The sequence below is a fragment of the Trichosurus vulpecula genome, chromosome 7, assembly GCF_011100635.1.
Source record: "Trichosurus vulpecula isolate mTriVul1 chromosome 7, mTriVul1.pri, whole genome shotgun sequence".
In the NCBI taxonomy this organism is placed as follows: domain Eukaryota; kingdom Metazoa; phylum Chordata; class Mammalia; order Diprotodontia; family Phalangeridae; genus Trichosurus; species Trichosurus vulpecula.
The window spans coordinates 48,738,963-48,763,408 of record NC_050579.1 but is presented as its reverse complement, the minus strand read 5'-3'; the positions used below and the strand labels follow the sequence as shown (position 1 = coordinate 48,763,408).

The 24,446-nt window shown below is 41.7% G+C and overlaps 1 protein-coding gene across 4 annotated transcripts in view; it reads left to right on the top strand.

The window, feature by feature from the left end:
- Positions 1 to 24,446, top strand: part of LOC118856190 (myomegalin-like) — a 273,345-nt gene that overhangs the window by 26,001 nt on the left and 222,898 nt on the right. The window contains exon 1 of one of the 4 annotated variants that reach the window (XR_005010844.1): positions 10,384 to 10,783. The exons of 2 other annotated variants lie outside the window; for them this stretch is intronic. The gene's annotated coding sequence lies outside the window, so the exon portion shown is untranslated. Of the gene's footprint in view, positions 1 to 10,383; positions 10,784 to 24,446 lie in introns of those variants that run through there. One more of the 4 variants, XR_005010845.1, reaches the window with a different exon arrangement.

Sequence of the window (24,446 nt, the reverse complement as noted above, 5' to 3'; positions counted from 1 at the left end):
TTTTGTGCTATTTTTGCCATTCTAATGGATATAGGATGTGTTTATGCATGTGTATATGTATATATACACACATACACACACACATATATATATCTTTTACAAGGAGATAAGATATACATGTGTGTATGTACATACACACACAAATATATATATGAGTGACTTGCTCAGTTTATGGAGCCATCCCAACACCAGAATCCACAGAAAAAGGAGGAAGAAAGAACTATGAAATAGGCAAAAAGTACCATTTAGCTTGCTGGGGCTTCTTAGAGGTACCAAGGTTATGCTCCCACCTTCTAATTCTCCTGGGAATTCATTGTCCACAGTTCAGGGAACAGCAGTGAGTCATGGTCAGCAGTAAATGACTCTTCTGATCTGAGTCTCACAATCAGGGGTGAACCAGCTGTAGGGTTGGAAATTATATAAACCTGGGGAGGAAGTGACTACTTCCTCCTATAGTGTGTGGTAAGGAAAGGAAAGCCAGGTAATAACATGATATGTATTCTAGAATTTCGGAGACCAAATTTCAAACCACATGTAAGTAGGACCCCATTAAATTCTAGAGGAAAATTCAGCCCAGAAGAGATGGGAAAATACCAAGAATGAAATCCTGAAAATATAAAAAAAAAGACAGCAATTCTGATAAAGAGGAAAACAGGAATATCTGAAGAGATTAATATAGATGCACAGGGAACTCATCAACTAATATAGATTTTTAAAAAGACATATATAGAAGATGGAAGCAAGGCAGGTAATAATAATATTATAATAATAGCTACCATTTATATAGCTGTTACTACGTGCCAGGCACTGTGCTAAGCAATTTACAATTATTATCTTCCTTGATTAACAAAATACAAAATTTCAATGTAGGCCTGCAAGATTAACACTAGGAGAGGCTCAGAATGAGCCGCATTTGAAAATGAAAGCTAAAAAGGAGCACAAGAATGGGCTTTTATTTTAGGTATATTGGGGAGGAGGATGAAAGGATTGGACCACTGTTTGGAAAAACTGCTTTATTCCTATTCTTTTTGTTTTCTTTTCCAAGGGGAATATCCTTTGGATTGGAAAAGATGAAGCGAAAATAGTTAATAGATACTAGATACTAGCATAATAGCAAATAGGTATTCATATTGACACCCAACCCAAGTAAGAAGATGGTCAGGTTAAGCCACGTGGACCAGATGAACTACATCCTTATGTACTCAAAGAACAACAGGTGTGATTGCTAAGCAACTGTCCATGATATTTGAAAGATCATGGAAAACAGAAGTACTGAGGACTTGAGACAGAGTAAATGTCCTGGTTTTCAAAAAAGGAAGGAAAATGGATTCTGCCAATTACAGCTCACTGAGCTTGTCTTTGATTCCCATCAAAATTCAAGAACATACTATTTAAATGGTGATTAGTGAATATCAGGAATATGAAATAGCTATCACAGAGAGTCAGCATGGCTTTATCAAGAACAGTTCATATCACACTCAATAATGAAAGACTGAAAAGGAAATAAGACCAATTTTATTTCCTTTTTTTGATCGGGTAACTAGACTGGTAGATCAAAGGCATGCTTTGTAGTTTTCTTTTACCGAGATTACAACAAAGTATTTTACAAAAATATCTCATTATTTTCTTCTGAACAAGATGGATAGATGTGGGCTAGATGCTCGTAGAGTTAGATGGATTCAGAACCAGTTGACTGGCTTGACCCAAAGAGTGCTAGTTTGACATCAGCTTGGAAGAAGGTCTTCAATGGAATACCCTAGGGATCTGTGTTTGGTTTTGTGTTACTTACTCTTTTTATTAATGGTTTCTATAAAGGCATGGACAATATCATTCTCAGGTAGCACAAGCTAAGTGGTATAGTTTCCACCCTGGATGACAGAACGAAGACCTAAGAGGATCTTGCCAGGTTGGATCATTGGGCATAATGGAATAAGATTAAATTTAATACTGTCTCTACTATACAAAGTCCTTTACTAGGTTTAAAAAAATGTTTTCACAAGTACTAGATGAGGCAGACAGCAGTTTGTTTGAAAAAGATCCGCGGTTTTTTAGTGAGTCAATGTATGTGCTGTCGCAGTCAGAGAAAAAAGCTAATGCAAGTTTAGGCTGTATTAAGAGACATGCCTTCTAGGAATTTTAGGAATAAGGAAGTGATCATTCTATTGTATTCTGCCCTCCTCAGAATATATGAGGAATATCATGCTCAGTTCTGGGCACCATGTTTTAGGAAGGATATGATAAGATGGAGAATGTCCAGAGGAGAGCCGCCAGAAGTGAAAAGGCCCTAAGTCCATGCTCTATAAGGATAACTTAAAGGAAGAGGAGATTATTAGATATGAAAAGCCTCAGGAGGGCTATGATAACAGTCTTCAAGGATTTGAAAAGTGATCATGCGGTAAAAGAAGTTGACTTGCTCTGTTTAACACCAGAGGACAGAGCTAGGAATGGTGGGTGGAAAATGGAAAATTTAGGCTTGATATAAGTAGAAACTTCGTGGCAATTAGAGCTGTCCAAAAGTGGCATGGGCTGACCTGGGAGGTAGTGGGTCCTCTCCCATAGGAGGTCTTTAAGAAAAGGCTGGTTGACTATTTGGGGGGTATGTTGTACTGGGGATTCTTTTTTAGTTACAGATTAGACTAGACCTGGCTGAAATCCCTTCCAACTCTTGAGATTCCACGATTCTGGGAGGGCACTGAAGAAAGGGCAGCATTAACCACATGGCTCAGCAAGCATCGTCAGCTCAGGCTTCCTGAGTTCTAACCCTCAAAATCAGGGGAAAAGAGGTAAATAGACCAAAGGGAAAATATCCAGTTACGTGATACATAGCAAAATCATTCTACATTTTACCTCTTTTCCCCTAAATTTCCTCATCCGTAAAATGGGGATAACGGGAGAAACTTTCTATTATAGATGACATGTGTTACAAATATATGCACTGAAAAAAATGATGGAGAAATGTTTTGGGACAGGAACAAGTTTCATAGTCTACAGAGCAGATTCTCTGGCTTCTGCTTTCAGGCAGCACAGTACCATTTTCACTTCTCAAATTATGGACTGCCTGGCTCCAGCCTGTCCACAACCCAATAACCCATAATTTGACCAGAAGCTAAAACAAAAATAGCACCATTTTTGGGCCTGGAATGGAAATATGGCTCTCATTTCTAAACCAGGGATACACACTACATCAGGCAGATGACCCGTGGACTTCATCTAAGGTCCTGCCATAGATGATGGGGAAGGCAGACTTTTCATATCTCAATCCACCTTAAAATGTGGTATGTTCAATTTTTTTAAAGGCTAGTGCTAAATATATGTCACATCTCAATAGCGAATAGCTTTTAGCTTTCATATTCTTCCTTAGATGGGCCTCCTGCTGTGCTGATGTTATAGGCAGTATGACCACAACTCTGTGTGTTTGTGCATGTGTGCATATGTATGTGTGTGTGTGCATGCATGTATGTGTGAGTGTGTGTGTGTGTGTGTGTGTATTGCGGTAGAGGGAAGTAGTACCTTCATTTTGAGTAAACTGCAAGTCTGGAAGTGTTTAGTTAGATTGTGTCATCAATAGAAATATTTAAAACACCTCAAAATATTGAAAATTGGGGAATTTCTATGTAAGATGTGGAAATGAATGTGTGACAGGGGTAGAGGATAAACTTTACAGATGATACCACTCTGATGGCAGAAAGTGAAGAGGAATTAAGAATTCTCTTGGTGAAACTGAAAGAGGAGAGTGTAAAAGCTGCTTGAAATTAATGTCAAAAAAACCTAAGATCTTGGCAACTGGTCCCATCACTTCCTGGCAAACAGAGGGAGAAGAGATGAAAGCAGTGTTAGGTTTTATATTCTTGGGCTTAAAGATTACTGTAGACGGTGACTATAGCCATGAAATTAAAAGATGCTTGCTCCTTGGAAGGAAAGCTATGGCAAATCTGCACAGCATACTAAAAAGGAGAGACAACACCTTGTCGACAAATGTCTGTGTAGTCAAAGCTACGGTTTTTCTAGTGGCAGTGTATGGCCGTGACTATAAGGAAAGCTGAGCGCCTCAGAATCAAAGCTTTCAAATTATGGTGCCAGAACGGACTTTTGAGAGTCCCTTGGACAGCAAGCAGGTCAAATCAGTCGATACTTAAAGAAATTAATTCAGGCTATTCACTGGAAAATCAAATATTAAAGCTGAAGCTTAAATACTTTAACCACATGATGAGAAGACAGGACTCATTGGAAAAGACACTGATGTTGGGAAAGATTGAAGACAAAAGGAAAAGAGGATGACAGAGGATGAGCTGGGTAGATAATGTCATGGAAGCAACAAACATTAGCTTGGATAGACTTTGGGAGATAGTGGAGATTACAAGGGACTGGCATGTTATGGTCCATGGGGTCAGCAAGAGTCAGACACAACTGAACCACTGAAAAACAACAGCATAATCCTGGTCATTCTTCACTTGGCTTTCTTGGACTTATCAGTGTCCTTCCTAAAATATGATGCCTAGAATTGAACCTAGAATTCCTGTTGTGGTTTGACAAGAAGATGAAAGCTTAGTGTGACTGTCACCTCCTTCATTTTGGATACCAACCCTCTCTTAATATAGCACAAAATCACATTAGCTTTTTTGGATGGCATACCACTCTGCGTTGACTCATATTGAACCTGTGGTCCATTGAACACCCCCGATCTATTTTAGCTGAAAAGTAATATATCCGTGACTCTCCATCCTGTATTTGTAAAGTTGAATTTTTAGATCACAAGCATAAGATTTTACATTTTCTATTTAATTCTATTTAATTGTATCCTGGTAAATCCATCCAAGTGTTCTAGTCAATTATCAAAATTAAAAAAAAAATTTGTGCTCCCCAGGTCAAGAACCCTTCCATTGTTCTATTGCTTCAGTTGCATCTGACTCTTTGTGATCCCATTTGGGATTTTCTTGACAAAGATACTGGAGTGGTTTGCCATTTCCTTCTTCAGCTCATTTGACAGATGAGGAAACTGAGGCAAACAGGGTGAAGTGACTTGCCCAAGGTCACACAGCTAGTAAGTGTCTGAGGCCAGATTTGAACTCAGGAAGATGAGTCTTCCCAACCCCAGGCTCTATCCACTGTACCACTGAGCTACCCTAGGTGGGGCCAGAGGTCTAAAATAGTGGAGGGCTCACTTTGAGATGGAATCAGTCTAAGATCCTAGCTGAAAACAGAATCATCATAGATGCAGAAACTCAGAGTTAGAAGAGATCTCAGATGTCATCTAGTCCAACCTCTAAGCATATCATGAATCCCAGCTACAACATCCCCATAAAGTCTCTGCTTGAGGACTTCTAATAGGAGGGTTCTTGACCTGGGACCCATAAATTTATTTTTGTTTTTCGGTGGCTAGGTGGTGCAGTGGCTAGAGCGATAGGTCTGGAGTCAGAAAAATCTGAGTTAAAATAATTTGGCCTCAGATACTTACTAGCTCTGTGACCCTGTAACCCTGTTGGCCTCAGTTTCCTCATATATCAAATGAGCTGGAGAAGGAAATGCTAAAACACTCTACTATTTTTTGCCAAGAAAATCCCAAATGGGATCACAAAAAGTCAGACACAACCGAAGCAACAGAACAATGGAAGGTTCTTGACCTGGGGAGCATAAATTTTTTTAAATTTTGATAACTATGTTTCAATAGCAATTTTGATCAATTTTTATCAATATCAGATTTGGGTTATATATGCAATATATACATACATACATACATACATACATATATGTATATGTAGTATATATATGTGTGTGTATATATATATGTGTGTGTGTGTATATATATACACACACACACACACACACTATATAATGGGTTTCCTTAGTAATCCTATGTATTTTATTTTATGCATTTGCCAATGTTCTTCTGAGAAGGGGTCCATGACTCAAAAAAGGTTAAGAATCCCTACTCTAGTGGATAAGGATTTATCACTTAGCAAGTAGCAAGACAATACATTCCACTTTTGAATGGATCTAATTGTTTGGAAATTTAACCCTCTATTGCGCTTCTTTGTAACTTCTACCCATTCATCTTTGTGCTATTTTCTGAGTACAAACAGAACAAGTCTTACATCTCTCCCAAAAGAGATCACGTCCCTCCTAAATATATCCTCTAGAATAAACATCAGTGAGTCCCCTTAAGTGATGTTCACACAGCATAGTTCTTGGTCTCTAAACGGCCCAGTTTTATAACTCTGGCTGAAAGTCTTGGATAGTAGAGATTCCTGTGGGAGAATGAGGCATCACCTAAAATGTCATTTGCCAGTAACACAACTTTCTACTACAAAGAGAGTGTTACCCTGAAACAACAGACCTTTAGACCCAGGACTATAGTTAATCAACCCTTCAAGCAGGCAAATTGGGCTATGCCCACTAATTAGCTACAGTCAATAGAGACACAGCTTGAACAGCCCTCCGAATCAAGGATGCAGGGGTAGGGGTTTGGGCAATCTGAAATTCATATGGCTGAAGCCCCAGCTGGAAATTAAGTTTCTCATTTGTTGTTGTTTCATTGGAAGTAGATAGAACTGGGGGCTATCTTGACCAGTGCTGAATATTTATCCAATTCTGTTAATATGATTGACCCTCTTTCCTGAATTGCTGGTCACAATAATTGTAAAGTTGTTGTTTTTTTTTAATATAAATTATACTGGGATTATAGGTGTGGCCGCTGCTATTCTTCCGATTCTCTTTGGTACATAGCTTGTAGTTTGGTGGATAAGCAGTACATAAGCAATTTCTCCCTCCAAAACCCAAATTGTTGAGCTATAATTATAAATTATAATCATTATAATTCTGGACTTCTTTGGAACTTTCCATCATGCTTTCCTTCCCCAGGAAACTCGTCATTGGGAAATCTCATTCTGTTTCAAGATTGAAACTCACATCTCATCAGTACCCTTTGTCCCTCTGATTGGACCCTTTGACCAGAAGGCAGGGCCCTGAGCTTCAGCTTCATTTAAAGAGAGAGCCCAGCACAGTTCTCGTTTCCTGACCCCCCCCCCATTTCTTCTGCTTCTGGAACTCTCTTATCATGCACCTTCCTCCTCTCCCAGCAGCTTCCTTCTGTGTGTTGTCTCCCCCAATTAGATTGCAAGCAAGGATACTCTCAAGGTCTCTCTGAAGAACATTGGAATCCGTTGTAAGACATGGGAGACACTGTCACAGGACCGCCCAGCATGGGGTGCCCACATCAAAGAAGATACGATGCTCCATGAGCAGAGCAGAATTGTAGTAGATGAAAAGAAACATGAAATGTGCAAATTTAAAGACATCTCCACTCCAGATGTGCATATAGACTATTTGTGCCCTACCTATGGTAGAGCCTTCTGAGCTTGTATTGGTCTGATCAGTCACAGTCAGACACACTCTGTCTTGACCCTGAGATAGTGATGTCATTTTGGTCCTCTTAAAGAACAAAGCACAACAGCCAACCACCTTCCTCATCCCCTAGCAGTTCCTTTTGTGTGTTGTCTCTCCCCATTAAATTGTAAGCCGAGGGACAAATAAAAACAAAGACTTTGGGTTTCTTTTCCGCAACTTGGGTCTAACTAAACCGACTCCGATTCATCTCATGCGTATGTTTTTGTTCAGTCATTTCGGTCATGTCTGACTCTTTGTGACCCCATTTGGGATTTTCTTGGCAAAGATGCTGGAGTGGTTTGCCATTTCCTTTTCCAGCTCATTTGACAGATGAGGAACTGAGACAAACAGGATTAAATGACTTGCCCAGGGTCACACAGCTATTAAGTGTCTGAGGACAGATTTGAACTCAGGTCTTCCTGACCACAGGCCTGGCACCACCCAGCTGCTCCTTGTTCATAGTAAGTGGATAATAAATATTTGTTTAAATGAATTGAAGATCGCAGGAGGCAAAATTCAACAAAGAAGCTAGTAATAGGACCCTTGGCCTCAGATCTCTTTTAGTAAATTCTCCAAGTATAGCAAGCAAGCAACAAATACATACTAAGAGTTTTTTCTGAGCTAGACACTAGCAATACAATGCAAGCCAAAAAGAAAGACAGGCCTTCAAGGAGCCTACATTCTAATAGGAGAAAGGTAATACACAGAAGAAAGATGAGAGAGAGGAAAAAAGGGAGGAGGTGGGTGAGGGGTCTGAATGGTGGTGGCTGGGAAGCTGCCTTAGTCTTGAACTAGGAGGGAAAATGAAGTATGGGCTTGGGCCCATCCCCCAAATGGAAGCTGGAGAAGAAACTCCTTAATGGGAGAAGGGGGAAGGAATGACAGAGGGAAAGTTCCAGGGTGAGAAGGCAACTGAGTCATGGTGACTACGTCCTGAGGATTTGGTTAACAAACAAGGTAAACTGAGATCCTCGAAGACAAAAAGACAAATTTGACCTTACAAATATTACTGAAACTCAGTGACATGAGGCTTTCAATCCATATATGGCTCTGGAAAGATATGCCTTATTCAAAATAATGACAAAAACTGGCTTTTACGTAGTATTTTAAGGTTTGCAAAGCCCTTTACAAACATCTCATTTTATCCTCACAATAACCCAATTTCCTGATTTTACCGATGAGGAAACTGAGGCAGACAGATGTAAAAGACTGCTTCAGGGTCACATAGTTAGTAAGCACCACAGGTAGGATTTGAATAGTGGTCTTCCTGACTCCAGGCAGAACACTCTAATCATTTCCACCTCCTAAGCTGTTTCTGTTTCAAAAGAAACTGGATAGGTAAAACAATAATAGACCATTTTACTTTAAGAAGCTATAAGCAGGGGAGGAAATCTGAGAACCAGAAGAGGAAAGCAGGGTGGAGAATATCTGGATGAAGATCACCAAAGGCAGAAACAAGAGCTATTATCATCAGTGTATATCCTACAGACCACCTTGTCAGAAATAGCAAATAGATGAGGAATTCTGGAAAGAGTTAACAAGCCTGGCATAAAGATGGGATATATTGAGACAACAGACTTCAATTATCTGGACATCTGCTGGATCTCCCTCCCCCTCCTTTTCTCTCTACTCTCCCCTCTTTTTACCCTCTCCCCCCACCTCAAAGCAGACCAGCTAATTATTTCTTGACTCACATTAATTATAATGTCATCCTTCAAAATGTGGAGGGATCAACTAGGGGAAATTTTATTTTGGATTTGGTTCTGACCAACAAGGGGGTACGGTTTCCTGGGATGGAAGCTATGGGGACCTTGGGAAGAGGTTACCTTTCCATCTTACAATTTGTGACAAATAAAGACACAAAAGCTGGAGATAATATGACTTGATGAAGATGATATCACCACTTAATAATAACATTCTAGGTCAAGAATAGACCTTCATAGTTCAAATAATCTAATTTCAGCCTGCCTGCCACATCCATATCTGTACCTATTTCCAGAATCGGGGAGCCTGCCACCTACTCCATGGGTTCATATTTCTCACTCTTTGGAGACCATGCTTCTCTTTCTTACTCACAGGGAAGCATTGAGAATCCTCAGCCCTCAGGATCATGAATCCTAGCTTCAATGATACTATGGAAAGTACAGGATTTCTTTGTATTCCTTGAGCCAGTGGCAGAACCCATGGAGAGCTCTGTGAGGAGGGACTTGTCTCCAGTCCAACTACAAACATAGAGGGTGGGGTAGGGCATTTCAAAGCTGAAAAGAAGTTGCAGAGATTAAGGTTGCTTCCTTAAGTGAAAGGACTGTGGGTTGGGTTTTCCCAAGTGCAAGAAGTGTTGCCCACCTCACATGCATGTATGGTTCTGGACCCAGGATTATATATTAGGAGCTGGAAGAGAACCCAAAGTCCATCTAGATGAGGAAAGGAGAGTCAGGAAGGCCACAAAGCAAGCATCACAGGCAGAATTTGGACCCAGCTTCTCCAACTCCGTCAGTCCTCTGCTGCCTCCCTTAAAACATGGCAGTTTCAGGATGAAAATAACGGCTCCAGTGCTGATCAGATCCGCCTCCCCTGGTATTCAGGTAGTGATCCTCTATGCATCTCCCTGGTATTCACACTTAAGCCTACCTGGACGTATAGCTATGTCCTAGACCAGTGTTGGCGGGCAAGCTGGCAGAGGAACAAGAGCATTACACCCCTTTATTAGGGCGCCCTCACAACAGATTTCTTTTTTCCCCGGCCGCTCCCGCGGAGATGGTGATGGAGGATTGTTTTGTGGAGTGTTGCTCATAAGTTCTCTGCCCTTCTGCCAACATCATCACTTCCAGCTGGAGAGATTGGGGGACGGGGGGAGGAGGAGGAGGAGAAAAAGAAGGAGGATGCAACCTGGGCAGATTCTGTCTGGAGCAAATTGCCTGCCGGGAGCTCCGCCTCCCCTCGTGGTTGACAGCTCAGCTGGTGCGGACCAACTCCTGCCAGCCAGTCAAGTCTCAGCCTGGGAGTGTGTGTATGTGTGTGTGAGAGTGTGTGCGCGCGGGCGAGTGTGCGCAAGGACGCAGCGTTCAGCCCCAGCTCCCCAAACAGCTCCCGGCTCCGCTCCTCTCTCCTTTGCTCCCCTTCCAAAGTAAAGCTTCCTGCCGAGAACAGTCCCTCCCTTGTGCCTGCCATGCCATTAGAGACTGGCCACGTCGAATCGCTTTTTTGAGGCAGAGAACAGGGACTTTTCTTTGGCGGGGCAGAAGGAGCTGGGCTGGTAGAGACTCCTGCCTTTAGCTCCCGAAATACGTGGGCAACCCTTATTCTCCTCTTCTTCCTCTGCTGTTTCCTCTCTCCAATGAGAAGCTGCTCCCTGAGGACGAGAGGAAAGGGGCTGAAAGATGGAGCAGATGTGGACGAGGTAAGTGAGCTGCCCCTGTCTCTTCTCTGAGCTCCTTCACTTTGTGCCTAGACTCTCCCATCTTTTCAAAAGGACTCCTCGGTCTAAGCCTCGTCTCCTAAAGCTCACGTTGCTGCTGCTTGTCTTACCGCTTTCCTCTTTCCTTTTCCCCATCTTGCCTGTCAGTTTGGGGCATGCACATAATAATCTTATGTCTTCCCTCTCTATTGTATGTTTCCTCTCCTGTTGATGCTCTGACATTCCCAGGCCCAAAGTTAAAAATATCCATACATCTTTGCCTTGAAATTTACGTAAAGCCGTGTTTTTCAGCCAGGTTATGCTTATGAAGAAATTTTCCCTGAAAATACCGAGTAGTTATGTTTCTCTATAGGAACAGCTTTTGCTGACAATTCTGCCTCTTTCCCCCTTCCCTACTTTCTTCCTGCTCTCCTCACCCCCACTGCCATGAACAGACACTAAGGCAGATGGCTTCCTGAATGATACCCTGCTCTTTCATTCCCAGGGGCCGGTCTAGCTCGAGTTATTCTTTGGCATCGAGGGAGCCTGGGATGAGAGAGACAGAAACCTGTTATCATCCCATCAGGATTTTAGGGGGAGTCAGAGTAGTCCGATTTCTCCCTTTGCCATAGCCCTGATCATCCCTTGCTCAGAAGACTTTGAGAGAATACTCTAATTCTGAAGATGCCCCAGGAAATGATTTCCTATCCTTTCTTTCATTCTACACACCCCTCCAAAAACCTTGGAAATTCATGCTTGATCCTCCTACCCATAGCTAAAACCCAGGGGAGTGGTGCTTTTCTGCTTCTTATTTCTTGCCTGTCCTATTGGATCTGTTCTTGGGGACTTTAAAGAGGGGAGAATAAGAAAGATACTAAGTGTTCAATTCAACGACTATTTATAAAGCACTTGCTATGTATATGGCACAGTATAGGATATTGAGATACAAGCAATGGAGAAACCATTCTTGCCCTTAGGAAACTTACATTTTATTGGCTCAGGCAGCAGGATTAAAGAAGGAAGAGTCGGCTTTCCTTCCTGTAGAGTTCCCCTGACTCTATTGCTTTTAGGATCAAATATAAGCTCCTTCATTTAACTTTTTAAGCCTTTCACAACCTGGCTCCAATCTACCTTTCCAGTCTTATTTACATTACTTTGCCGTACGCTGTGGTCTAGCTAGACTGACTTCCTTACTGTTCCTCCCATGGGATAGCCCATTTCCTGACTCAATCTCTTTGCCATGACGGTCTTTCCTGCCTGGAATGCACTTTATCTTTATCTCTGACTCTTAGAAGCTTTTGTTTCCTTCAAAATTCAGCTCTCATACTAACTCCTATATGAAAGCTCTCCTGATCCTTACCCCCCCCCCCGGTTACTAGTACTCCACCAAGTTACCTTGTGAAATTCTGTATATATTTTATTTATGGTTTCATATGTACATGTTGTCTCCCTTTGTCTTCCTTATAATAAAATGTAAGCTAGGAGGGTTTCAGATTTTTCTTTGTATCTCTGGTGCCTAGCATAATGCCCCTGCATGTAGTAGGTGCTTGACAAATGTTTATTGATTGATTCCCCTATCAGGTGTGCCAAATACATGGCCTTCATCTGGAGCCAGCAACACTCTGCAGTGTAGTCCAAACCAGACTAAAATGTAATTGGGAAGTGTTTCACAAAATAAATAAAAATACAATAAAACTTAAATAACATTACATTTTAAAGCTAAGTCAATATACTGCCTTCTGGGATCCTTTGAGTTGGACAATAGTGCCCTAGACAACTGATACCTTAGATCAGGGCCCCCCAACCTTAGGTTTTTATTGAAACAATAGACAATATATTTTGATTTGCTGTTTTAGTGAGAGCTGTGTGGTAGCTCGGCTTGGTTTACTAAAGCGTTTATGTAAATTTCTATGCTTGTAGGAGGCTGCATAAATCCCACTGCGGGCGCATTTTGGACAGCCCTGCTCTAGACAACTGATACCTTAGATTATTGGGGTGAGCAAGGAAAGTGAGAGAACAATATTGATTCTAATGTCCTGAGAATGAATTGGTTCTGGAGATGCTCTGGAGGTCTTTTCTAAGGCATATTTAGGGATATAGCCCTGTTCAGGATCCTTAGAGCCACTGTGTTCCACTTTAGAGTGGGGCAACCCTAGACATCTTGGTCCTAGGACAGGAGGTGGACTGAAGCTAGGTTGTTGCCCTGTTCTGGACTCACACCAGATCTGGTGTTCTAGGGTGTTAATTACTTGTCTGAGTTCTTGAGGTCCAGCTTCATCTCCTTCCTACCGCAGGCAACAACTAGCCTTTGAGGTAGACAGGTTGCGGTGTGCTAAGCTCCCAGGGTTGATGTTGGCAACATTCCTCCTATACCTAGGCTAGTAAAAAGCTAGTGACAGTAGATGCTGCTGGCTGAAATGCTGTTAGATTAGCATCCTGGTCTAAGGATACTACTGTGGGAAGAGGGCTCCTTCAAATGTGGTGTTAAGTCAGAGCCTGAAAAAGGCCTGATACTCATTTTAACAGCCTTACAACCACTATAACCAGGTTGTACCTTTGCCTGTTAAGCAGATACAATCCTAATGCTTCTCTGAATTTCCACTGCTCTCCCTCTGGATCCGGCAACTCCCAGCACCTTTCCCTAAACTACTGAGTGTTGGCAGATGGCTGTTAATAGCCCGAAAAAAATGGGGCAGTTACTTCAAGTTATTCATAATTCCCTTCCCCTTTTGGGTGGAAACTTTGTGCTCCTGATCAGCAGAAAAGCTGAAGAGAAATCCAGCCATGACAAATCCTTCGTTTACTTAAAAAATTTTGTTCCAGTCAAATGACTCTGAATGGAGAGATGTTGCTGGTTGAGGTGCAGTGAACAAGATTTTAAAATTTGTTCCGTTTTTTCAATCTGTCACTTAATAATACATAAAAATGAGTCAAATTTCTGTGTCGCTGCTTTAGGAATTGGTGGGAGGAAAAAGAAGGGAGGGTGAGTATGTCCTTGGTGGAATTACAAATTTAGTGACCGAAGGGATCTCTGTCTAAGGATTTTTAATGTTTTTTGTTTCATGAACCCCTTTGGGAGTCTAGTGATGCCAGTAGACCCCTTCTCAAAATAATGTCTTTAAATGCATAAAATACATAGGATCTCAAAGAAAACCAATTATGTTGACGTACTGTTGTCAAAATATTTTGTAAAATTCATAGTTCTAGATTAAAAACTCCTGATCTAGTCTAGTCTTTTTCTGAAGAAACTGAGACTCAGTTCGTCTTAAGAGATTTGCTGATACTTCTCACTTGTGTGACCTTGGTTTCACTTCTCTTGGACAATAGTGAGTACCTCTCTTGGACTCAGTTTCCTTATCTATTGAAAGAGGGAGGGGAATTGGACTAGAAAATTCCTGAGGTTCTTTCCAGTATTCAAGTCTAAGGTAATACAGGTAGTGAATAGTTAAGGTGGGATTTGAACCCAACTCGGGGGTCCAAATCCAGCATTTCTCTGCTTTCTTTTCCCCTCACCATAGCCCAGCCTTCAGTGAGACAAAAAGTACACGTACTATACTTAGATTACATTCCACGGATATCCATTGGGAGTATATTTGTCTTTAACCTTTCCTAAATTTAACCTCTCCAAATTAAGCGACTAACCTAAGAGAATCTTGCATTTTCCACTGGCTTCTCTTGGGTTACAGGGCTGTGGTTAGAACTCAGTTATTAATACAAGGTGGTAGAAGGTGTCTGTAAATAGGGACAGTAAATGAAGAAGGAAACTATCCCAACTTATCAGAGGCCATCCAATCTAGCTCTCTCATTTTACAAATGAAGAAACAGAGGCCCAGGGAGGTGAATGACTTACCCAAGGTCACACAGTAAATGTCCAAAGTGGGATTTGAACCCAGATCCTCTGATTCGAGAGCCAGCATTCTTTCCCTGTACCCATGGTACCCTGGAGTTGGTCACACTTTTGCTACTGATATTTTTCCTTAATGTGATATATATATATATATGGTTGCCCACATTTTTATTTTTCTGTTTCTACAAAAAGCAGCTTCATAAGCTTCAGTGGATGGATGAATTTAACAGTACTCTTAGGAGCAGACTTGCTATTATGAAGGCGTCCTGGACCCAGATCTATATTTGTGATCTATTAGTGTGTAAATGAATCTTTAGCCTTTCTCTAACACCACATATGAGTCAAGTACGTATGAAATACTATAATGGCTTTTGCAGCATTCGATTCAATTCGGTAAACAATTATGAAGGGCCTGCTATGTGCCAGGCACTGTGCTAAGGACCAGGGATACAAAAAGAGGCATAAGATGGTCCCTGACCTCATGGAGCTTACAGTCTAATGGGGGAGACAACATGCAAACAAATATCTACAAAGCAAGCTATACACAGGATAAATAGGAAATAATTAATGGAAGGAAAGCCCTGTAATTAAGAGGGGTTGGGGAAGGCTTCCTGTAAGGAGGTGGGATTTTAGTTGGGACCTAAAGGAAGCTGGGGAGGTCAGTAGCCAGAGTGGAGGAGGGAGAGTATTTCAGGCAAAGGGGACAACCATCTTTGAACTGATTCTCTCCTTTGCAGCCGGGAAGGAATATTCTCCCTCTGCTTTTTCTCTTTATTTTCCATAGATTTAGGCTTCTATATGTGCACGAGGAATAAGCCAGTCCTTTCCATGTTTTCTGAAACTCTAAGACCCTGAGGGTTCCCTGTGTTCCTACCTAGTGTTCTCTTTACTTCTCATGTATTAGAACAGTTTGGACTCCTGTTACGGAGCACTGAGGTGGTACATTTTGGGTAGAGTGCTGGGCCTGGAGTCAGAAAGACCCACGTTCAAATCTGGCCTCAAATAATATGAACTGGGCAAGTCGCTTAACCCTGTTTGCCTCAGTTTCCTCATCTGTAAAATGAGCTGGAGAAGGAAATGGCAAACCATTCCAGTATCTTAGCCAAGAAAACCCCAGATGGGGTCATGAAGAGTCAGACACAACTGAACAACAAAGGACTTCTGTTTCTCCTTCATCTAGCTGAGGCTGGACCCGGAGTGGGAGTAGAGGGAAGGGTGGATAGTAAGAAGAGCTGTTTTGATCACTGGTGTGAGTAGCCACTTTGCTTCTACACAGGGCAGTTTTCCTGGAGTGAGTGAATGAGTGAGTGAGTTTGCAGATGGGGCTGGCCACAGATAAAATTACAAAGGAGAGAAGTTTCTCTTCAGGAGATCATGCCAGTTGTCAAGAATAGAGATAGCATTCAAACCCAGGTCCTTGGACACATATATATGGACATAGTGCTCTCTCTTTTCTGCTCCAAATCCAGGGCTCTCTGCTCAATTCTCTTTTCTCAGCTGACTCTTTTTTTTAAAAAAAATTAATTTGTTTCATTATGAAACTAATTAAGTAATTAATTAAGAAATAAAACAAGCATTTCTATAACATAGTAGAATAGGAAAAAAAGATGATTGCACATGAAGCTGCAAATCTGTTATGTACAACTTGCTATTCCTTTTAAAAATATAATAAATTTATTATGTAACTTTCTTTTTCTTTCCTTTTTTTCTGTCCCCCCCCCGAGATGACTACCATTAAACATAAATTATATATATATTATATATGTCCATATATACACACATATGTGTATATATACACACATAAAATCATTCTATACATACTTTCTATTTATCAGTTCTTTCTCTGGATTCAGATATATCTTCCTTCATTGGTCCTTTGTAGTTAATTTGAGTATTTATAGTAGTCAAAATGCTCTGAGAAATTTCTTCAACCCTTGCTCCCCACCCCTGAGCCTGAATCCTGTGGGGTCCCCAGATGTCCTGGTTATATCCATAGGATCAGAGATACAGAGCTCGAGGGGACTTCATTTTACAGTTGAGGAAACTGGGACCTAAAAAGCTTAAATGATTTATCTAAGATCACATAGTGTTAGTGAGGGGATTTGAACCCAAGTCCTCTGACTCCAGAGGTTGAGCTCTTTCCCCTGGATGATGTTCCTGCTGTGCTGCTTTCTCTGTTACATTGTCCGTGCACGCACTTGCGCTCTCTCTCCCTCCCTCTCTCTCTCTCCCTCCCCCCCCCCCCCCCTCTCTCTCTCTCTCTCTCTCCCCCTCTCTCCCTCTCTCCCTCTCTTCCTCCCTCTCTCCCTCTCTCCCTCCCTCTCTCCCTCTCTCTCCTCTCCCCCACCCCACCCCTCTCTGACACACACAGCCCCTAAATGAAATTTATCAACTTTCTGATCAGGATTTTTAAACACTTAATAAGATGGTTTCAGATAAAAACTCAATACAAGTGAAATCAGAAAAAATCCAGGTCACTGAATCTAGAGATGTGGTGAGTGCAAGGTCTTGTTCTGTTGCTAGCTAGTTAGCTATGTGACCTTGGGCAAGTCACGTCAACTCTCTGGGCCCCAATTTCCTAAAGATGGGCAGTTAGAGCTGTAAGGAACCTTGGAGATCATCTGCTCCAACATTTTAGGATGCTAAAAGAGACTATGACCTGGGGTAGTGGAGTGTTGAATGCTACATTTAGTATGAGAGGACCTAGGTTCAAATTCCAGTTTCACTGCTAGCTGTCCTATTTTCAGCTTCCTCATCTGTCAAATAAAGGGGCTGGAGTAGATAATTTTTAAGGTCTCTTCTAGCTCTAAATATATGAACTTTTGGGGGGGGGTAAAGTTGGAGTTGAGTGACTTGCCCAAGGTCACACAGCTAGTATGTGTCTGACTTACAGTGGTGGGATTCAAATGAGTTAATGACCAGTTCCGAGGTGAGGCACCTCCCCCACCACTGATGCGGTGGGCACAGGCCCCACCACTGCTAACAACCGGTTTGGGGAACCCAACCTAAAATTAGGTATGGGTTCTAGCGAACTGCTGTGAACCAGCTGAATCCCACCACTGTAAGGCCAGATTTGAACTCAGATTCTCCTTACTCCGGGTTAGTGCTCTCTCCTCTGCACCACCTAGCTGCCCTGAGCTTAGGAGCTCAATAGGGTTGATGTGAAGAAAATATTTTGTAATTCTTAGAGTGCTAGTTAATCCTCATTTGTTGAATGAATGTTGAACTGAGTCACAACCCTAACTACATTTATAGATTTTAAAAACAGAATTGAATGAAGCTCCCTCGGGATGTATAATAACAATCACCATCACCACCATCACCACCATCACCACCATCATCACCATCACCACCATCACCACCATCATCACCATCATCACCATCATCACCATCACCACCATCACCACCATCACCACCATCACCACCATCACCACCATCACCACCATCATCACCATCATCACCATCATCACCATCATCACCATCACCACCATCACCACCATCACCACCATCATCACCATCATCACCATCACCTTGCTTTGAACAGCACATCCCAATCTCAGATTCTGTGACTTTTATGAACTTAACATTGTAGCCCTACTGTGCCACGTGGGAATACAATATTTAGTTCATGGAAGTCATAGAATCTGGCATCTTGAAGGGGCTTTTGTGGTCCTCTAGTTCTACTTATACCTAAAGAGAAATGTTTTTATTTTTTCAGAATAGGTCCTCCCTTTGTTGCCCAGGCTAGAAGTTCAGTGGCCACTTGTAGGCTTGACCTCGGTGCAGATCAGACACTTTGACTCACTCTGTTTCAGAGCTGGGCTGCTTTGCTCCTCCTTAGGCAGCCCAGTGGTGGCCCGCTCCAAGAGGTCACCATTTCAGTGCTAGATTTAATGTGGACTCCCAATCAGCTTTAACCTTCTTGCAGCTCACACCTCTCAAACTCAAGTGTTCCATCAACTCTGCCTCCTAGAGGATTAAGGGCAATGTGCTACCATGCCTGGTCAGGAATCTTTGCTATGATATCCTTGACAAGTAATTATTTTGTCAAGCCTCTACTTGAAGACCTGTGGTGATGGAGAAACTACTACCTCCCAAGGCCTTTCATTTCACTTTCAAACAGATCTAATTGTTAAGAAGTTAATTATATGGAGTTGAAATTAGTTCTCTTCAACTCTCATACGGCTGAGTGGCACAGTGGATAGAGCATTGGGCTTGGAATTAGGAAGACTCATCTTCCTGGGTTCAAATTTGGTCTCAGATACTATCTGTGTGACCTTGGGCAAGTCACTTAACTCTGTCTGCCTCAGTTCCTTCATCTATAAAATGAGCTAGAGAAGGAAATGGCGACGCACTCCAGTATCTTTGCCAGGATAACCCCAAATGCGGTCATGAACAGTCAGACATGACTGAAAAACACCTGAAACTCCCATGCATGATACAAAATTGTAATATCTTGGAGTAGACAGGGCCATAGAGGCCACCCAATCCAACCTATATATGAAAAAGAGCCCTCAATAGGATTCTCCAAAAGTGGCCATCCAGCTGCCTCTAATGAAGTGGAACCCTTGATCCCCCGGGTAGACCTCTGCTTTGGCATTGTTCCAATTGGAAAAGACGTTTTTCTTTACTTCTCATCAAAAGTTGGCTCTGTGATATCACCCACTGCTCCTAGTTCCATCCTCTGGGGCCACACAGGATAAATCTATTCCTTTTCTTATGTCATAGCTTTTCAAATCCTTGAAGACGGCTGCCATTATTTCTCCGTCTTCTCTTATACAGGTTAAACATCCTCACTTCCTTCAGCCAATCCTTGTAAGACACAGTTTCCAGTTCTCTCTCCACAGTGGTCTCCTCCTTCTGGATGCACTCCAGTTGGTCAAAGTTCTTTCTAAAATGGAGTACTCAGAATTGAACATAATGTTCCAGATGTGATTTGTCCAGGGCATGTTTTGAATAATATGTCTCTGTTTGTGTTGGCTAGGATCACAGTAAGTTTTTTTGTTGTTGTTGGCTGTCATGTCCATTCTGTTGTTTCATTCTTGCATGGCATCACCTCCCTGATGTCATGGTCCTCTTCAAGAATGAAGGACAAACAGCAGCAACTGATCTTGTAGTCCACTAAGACCTCCAGACTGGCTTTACACAAACTGTTGTTGTTTGTCTTTCATTCTCAAAGAGGACCATGACATCAGGAAGGTGATGCCATGACCTGCAAGTGAATTGGATTTAAGTGAGACAGGGCTGTGCAAAGTCATCAGCCTCACTTTCTCCTCTGGAGCCACCTGGGTCCAGTGGCAAGATATAGATCAGGACCACTAGAGACGGTCCCCATAAAAACTCTAAAGATAGAGCCAAACCTGCTCCATCTTACATGACTTCACAAGGTTGTTGTGAGGATCAAATGAGCTTAGCTTAGCACCTGGCATTTAATAAATGTTTGTTCCCTTCCTCCTTCCCCCTTGTGCCCTTTTGGCCTCAAATATAGAATCTTTCATTCATTCTTATTAATTTTAAATTGTTAAATTTGTCTCATCATTCTAATCTTTTGGGAATTTTGGGTTCTCAACTCACTCTCTGATGGGTTGGGTATCCCTCTGAGTTTTGTGTTGTCTGCGATTTGCTAGGAACACCTTTGCTAGTTTCATCTGAGTCATTGAAAAAGATGTCCACATGGGGACAAAGACAGGTTATTGAGGCATGCTGAAAGAGACTTCCCTCCAGGTTGACATCCATAAATGATTTTTCACATCATCTGGTTATTTAACTAATTCTGGATCAACAGATAAGACATCCCCTTTGCCCTTATGGAACTTATAGTCTATTAAGGGGAAAAGTTGCAACATTACTATAATAGATGCTATTATGTGATAAATGCACTAGAGTATTACAAAACAAAGTGCTATGTAAGAATTGAATGATTAACTGGAAAGATCGGCAAGGATTTCAAGGAGGAATCATTTGTATTGGGCTTTATATAATGAATAAAACTTTATCAGGCAGAGAACAAAAAGGAGACTTAGGGTATAGAGAACTATGTGATTAAAAAGGTGAGAAAGGGGGAGAATGCAATCAAATTAAATTCAACCAACATTACTTAATCTCTGTGTACAAGATACTGTGCTAAGTGCTTGGGGAATAAATAGAAATGAACAAGACTCCCTGGTAGGGAACTGGCGATCTACTGGGGGCTGTGAACTGGCAAATTAGACAAACCCAAAGCCAGAGCTAAACTAGAAATCCTAGAATCTGAGATAGGTACTGAACATTAGGGACTCGTACAAAAAGGTCCACGGGGGAAGAAAGAGAGTATAATCCAGGGCAATAAGATGAAACATTTAATGGTAGAATGTAAGCTACTGGATTGCTTAGGAGCAGTCAACACAGGGATGAGCATAGATATATAATGTTACATATGCCAAGAATAGTGTTCAACACGTTGTTCGGTCATTTCAGTCGTGTCTGACTCTTTGTGACCCCATTTGGGGCTTTCTCGGCAAAGATACTGGAGTGGGTTGCCATGTCCTTCTCCAGCTCATTTTACAGATGAGGAAACTGAGGCAAACAGAGTTAAGTGACTCTCTCACAGTTGTACAGTTAGTAAAAGTCAGATGCCACATTTGAACCTGGGAAGATGAATCTTCCGGACTTCAGGCATAGCACTCTATCTCTCTGTGCCACCTACCTGCCCTGCTTGAAACAAATGGCTTTTTCATTCGTTCATATGGCACTTCACATTTCTAATCTCTCTTCAAGTGAGCGAAGGCTTTGAGAAGATATTAACAATGAAATCTCATATTATAGGTCAGTCTAGGGAATGGTTATTATTACTGCTATTTTCCAGATAGTGAAATTGAGTCATTGAAAGACTAATTGAATCCCCAGGTCAGTCAAGAAGTCAGAGGTAGTGACGGATTCAGAAACCACATCCTAGAGAGGCAGTAGCGTGAATTGTATTGAGCGCTGACCTGTCAAACCTAATATTAGTGTAAGACCATGGGCAACTCAATCTCTGAGCAGCCACACCTTTATCTGTAAGCTGGATATGATCCCTGTAGCACCTCCCAAGGTTAACATATGGCTGACGTAAGATAATGTAGGTAAGAGGTTTTGCTTTGCAAACTTTAAAAACATTCAATAAAATTTCAGCTACTATATTCTGAGCACAAGCCCCATGTTTTGACATAGAAAGAGCAAATTACCTTCACAATTAGGAATGATAAAGAGTAGAGTTGAAGAATAAATTAGAAGGGCCTGCAATGCAGGGAGAGAAGTGAAGTGGTAGACAAAGTACTTCAGTGTAAAAAGAGCTCAGTTCTTGGAGTCAGAAGACCTAAGTTCACATCTAGCTACAGACACTAACTGTGTGACCTTAGGAAAGTCATTTAACCTTTGTCTGCCTTGGTTTCCTCGACTGTAAAATGGAGATATTAATAGCATCTACCTCACAGGGTCGTTGTGAGGATCAAATGAAATTGTAAGCGCTTGGCACATAGTAGGTGCTTAATAAATTCTTGTTTTCTTCCCTACTTATAGATAGATAGATAGATAGACAGACAGACACACACACACACACACAGAAAGAGAGAGAGAGAGAGAGAGAGAGAGAGAGAGAGAGAGAGAGAGAGAGAGAGAGAGAAAGAGAGAGAGAGAGAGAGAAAGTAGGGAAAGAGAGAGATTTGAACCTAGGCAACTCAATCAATCTCCCTGTATCTCAGTTTCTTCATCTATAAGATAAGGAAAGGACTTGTAAACTTTAAAGTATTATATAGAGATGAGAGATGTTATCAATTGGAAGTATCTCATAATAACTAACATTCACATAGGGCCTTAAGGTTAGCAAAGCAATTTAAATAATTATCCCATTCGTTCCTCATAGGAATGGTGTGGAGTGAGCAGGTCCTTGATGGGTATCTCTTTCAAAGCTAGAAGGGCTATTTCAGGGAGCAGGTTTGTTCATGGAAGGTGGGGCGGCATGTCTGTTTTTACAGTTATTTTTGCTTCTTCTTCCAAAGGTTTGATGTAAGAAGTGGGAAGGTCTTAAAGTATGGTTTCTCCCTCCCTTTCCTCCCTTCCCCCCTCCCTCAAAGTGAATGTTGCAGGTACCCACTGCTAATGGAGCTGACCTCCCTTTCCAGCTGTTAGAGATTGCCAACCCAGAAACGTGCCTCCCAGAGTGCTTCATTTAGCCCTGGGCACTCCCAATGAATAGAGTGAGCTGAGTGAAGGGTGTAATTGCTGTCTGTGTTGGAGGAGAGTGCATTGTTAATGTACTGATGACAAGCTGGGAGCACGCTTGCTCATCAGGGCTAACAAATGAATCTGTCCCTGCTCCACAAGTCTTGACCAATTAAGCACTGGAGTTCCCAGGAGTTGTAATGATGGGTCTTGCATCGGAAGAAAATGGAGGCTGATTTTTATATAAATTTATATATATATAAATATTTAATTTTTATAAAATTATATTTGATTTATATAAATTTATACATTATACAAATTTATATTTAATTTCTAGAAATTTATACTAACATTTATATAAAATCCTTGCTCTCTGCAACCTTTGCTTCTGCCTCAGTGCATTGGGATATAGGATATTGTGACCTTTGTGCCAAAAGGGGTACTTGGTGCTATACGAAATAGAGGTTACAGTTTCCATCTTCCGGCAAACTGTGTCAGAGGGCAAAGAGAGCTATGAAGGAAGGAAAATGTCAGAAGAATTCCTATGGGTCTTTTCCTTTTAATGAGGTGTGCCTTTGTTCCTTTATCTCCTACAATCATAAATTTAGATCTGACTGGGACTTTAGAGATAATCTAGTCCAACTCCCCATTTTACAGATCAGGAAACTGAGGCCCATAGGGGAAATGTCCTGGGATTTGAACCTAGATCCTCTGGTTAAAAATCCAGGGTGTTTTCTACTATACTACCCTACCCTGCCTTCTTGCCTTTTGGCAGAGATGCAATTGATGATCATGGAAAGGCTGAGGGGAACAAGTGAATCTGTAAGCTCTTGGTATAGGCTGAGGAAGTGACATGAATGGCTTATCTCAGGAGAGGGCCAGTGCTTGCTGTTCCCTTTACCTACCAGTCAAGGTGGTCACATGACACCAAATGTCCCAGAGAGGGCCACCTTGTCAAGAAATTTCAAACTGTGTGAATTGTAGGTGAATTTATACTGGAGGACAGGGATTGTTTAATTTTTGTCTCCATCACTTGGCACAGTGCCTGGCAATAAATAGCTCATTTTTAAAAAATGAATGAAAGAAAACACATTTTAAGCGCTTTCTATTTACCTGGCACTGTGTTAAGCAATGAGGGGACGAATACAAAATCAAAGACAATTCCTATCTTTTGATTAATTGCTTGAGACCAGGATTTAAGATTAAAACTCACCTCAGAGGCATAATAACACTCATCTTGAAACCACCAGTACCCCAGGGTCTAGAATGATATAGAATCCTCCATCACCAGGTCACAATTTAGGAAAAATCCAGAGCAAGCGAGCAGATTGAACTGGCAAGTTATGAATAGAAATGGAAGCCCAGAAATTGGTCCCTGAGGGCACCTTTGCTCAAAATGTCTTTGTTTCTGAACAGGCACCGCTTGTGAAAGCCTAGAATGCACGAGCTCTCCAGGCCAAACTTTCATGCAGGAAGAAAGTAGGCCACATTTCTCACACTGCTTCCAACCCTTGTACATTTACATGGGCTTGGAGATGAGCAGAGAAAAGGGGAACAAGATTCTTCCAGCATAGCAAAAAAGACTTTCTGCAGATACACAGACCAACAACTCTTGACTCTTGGCTGATAAGCTCCTAGAAG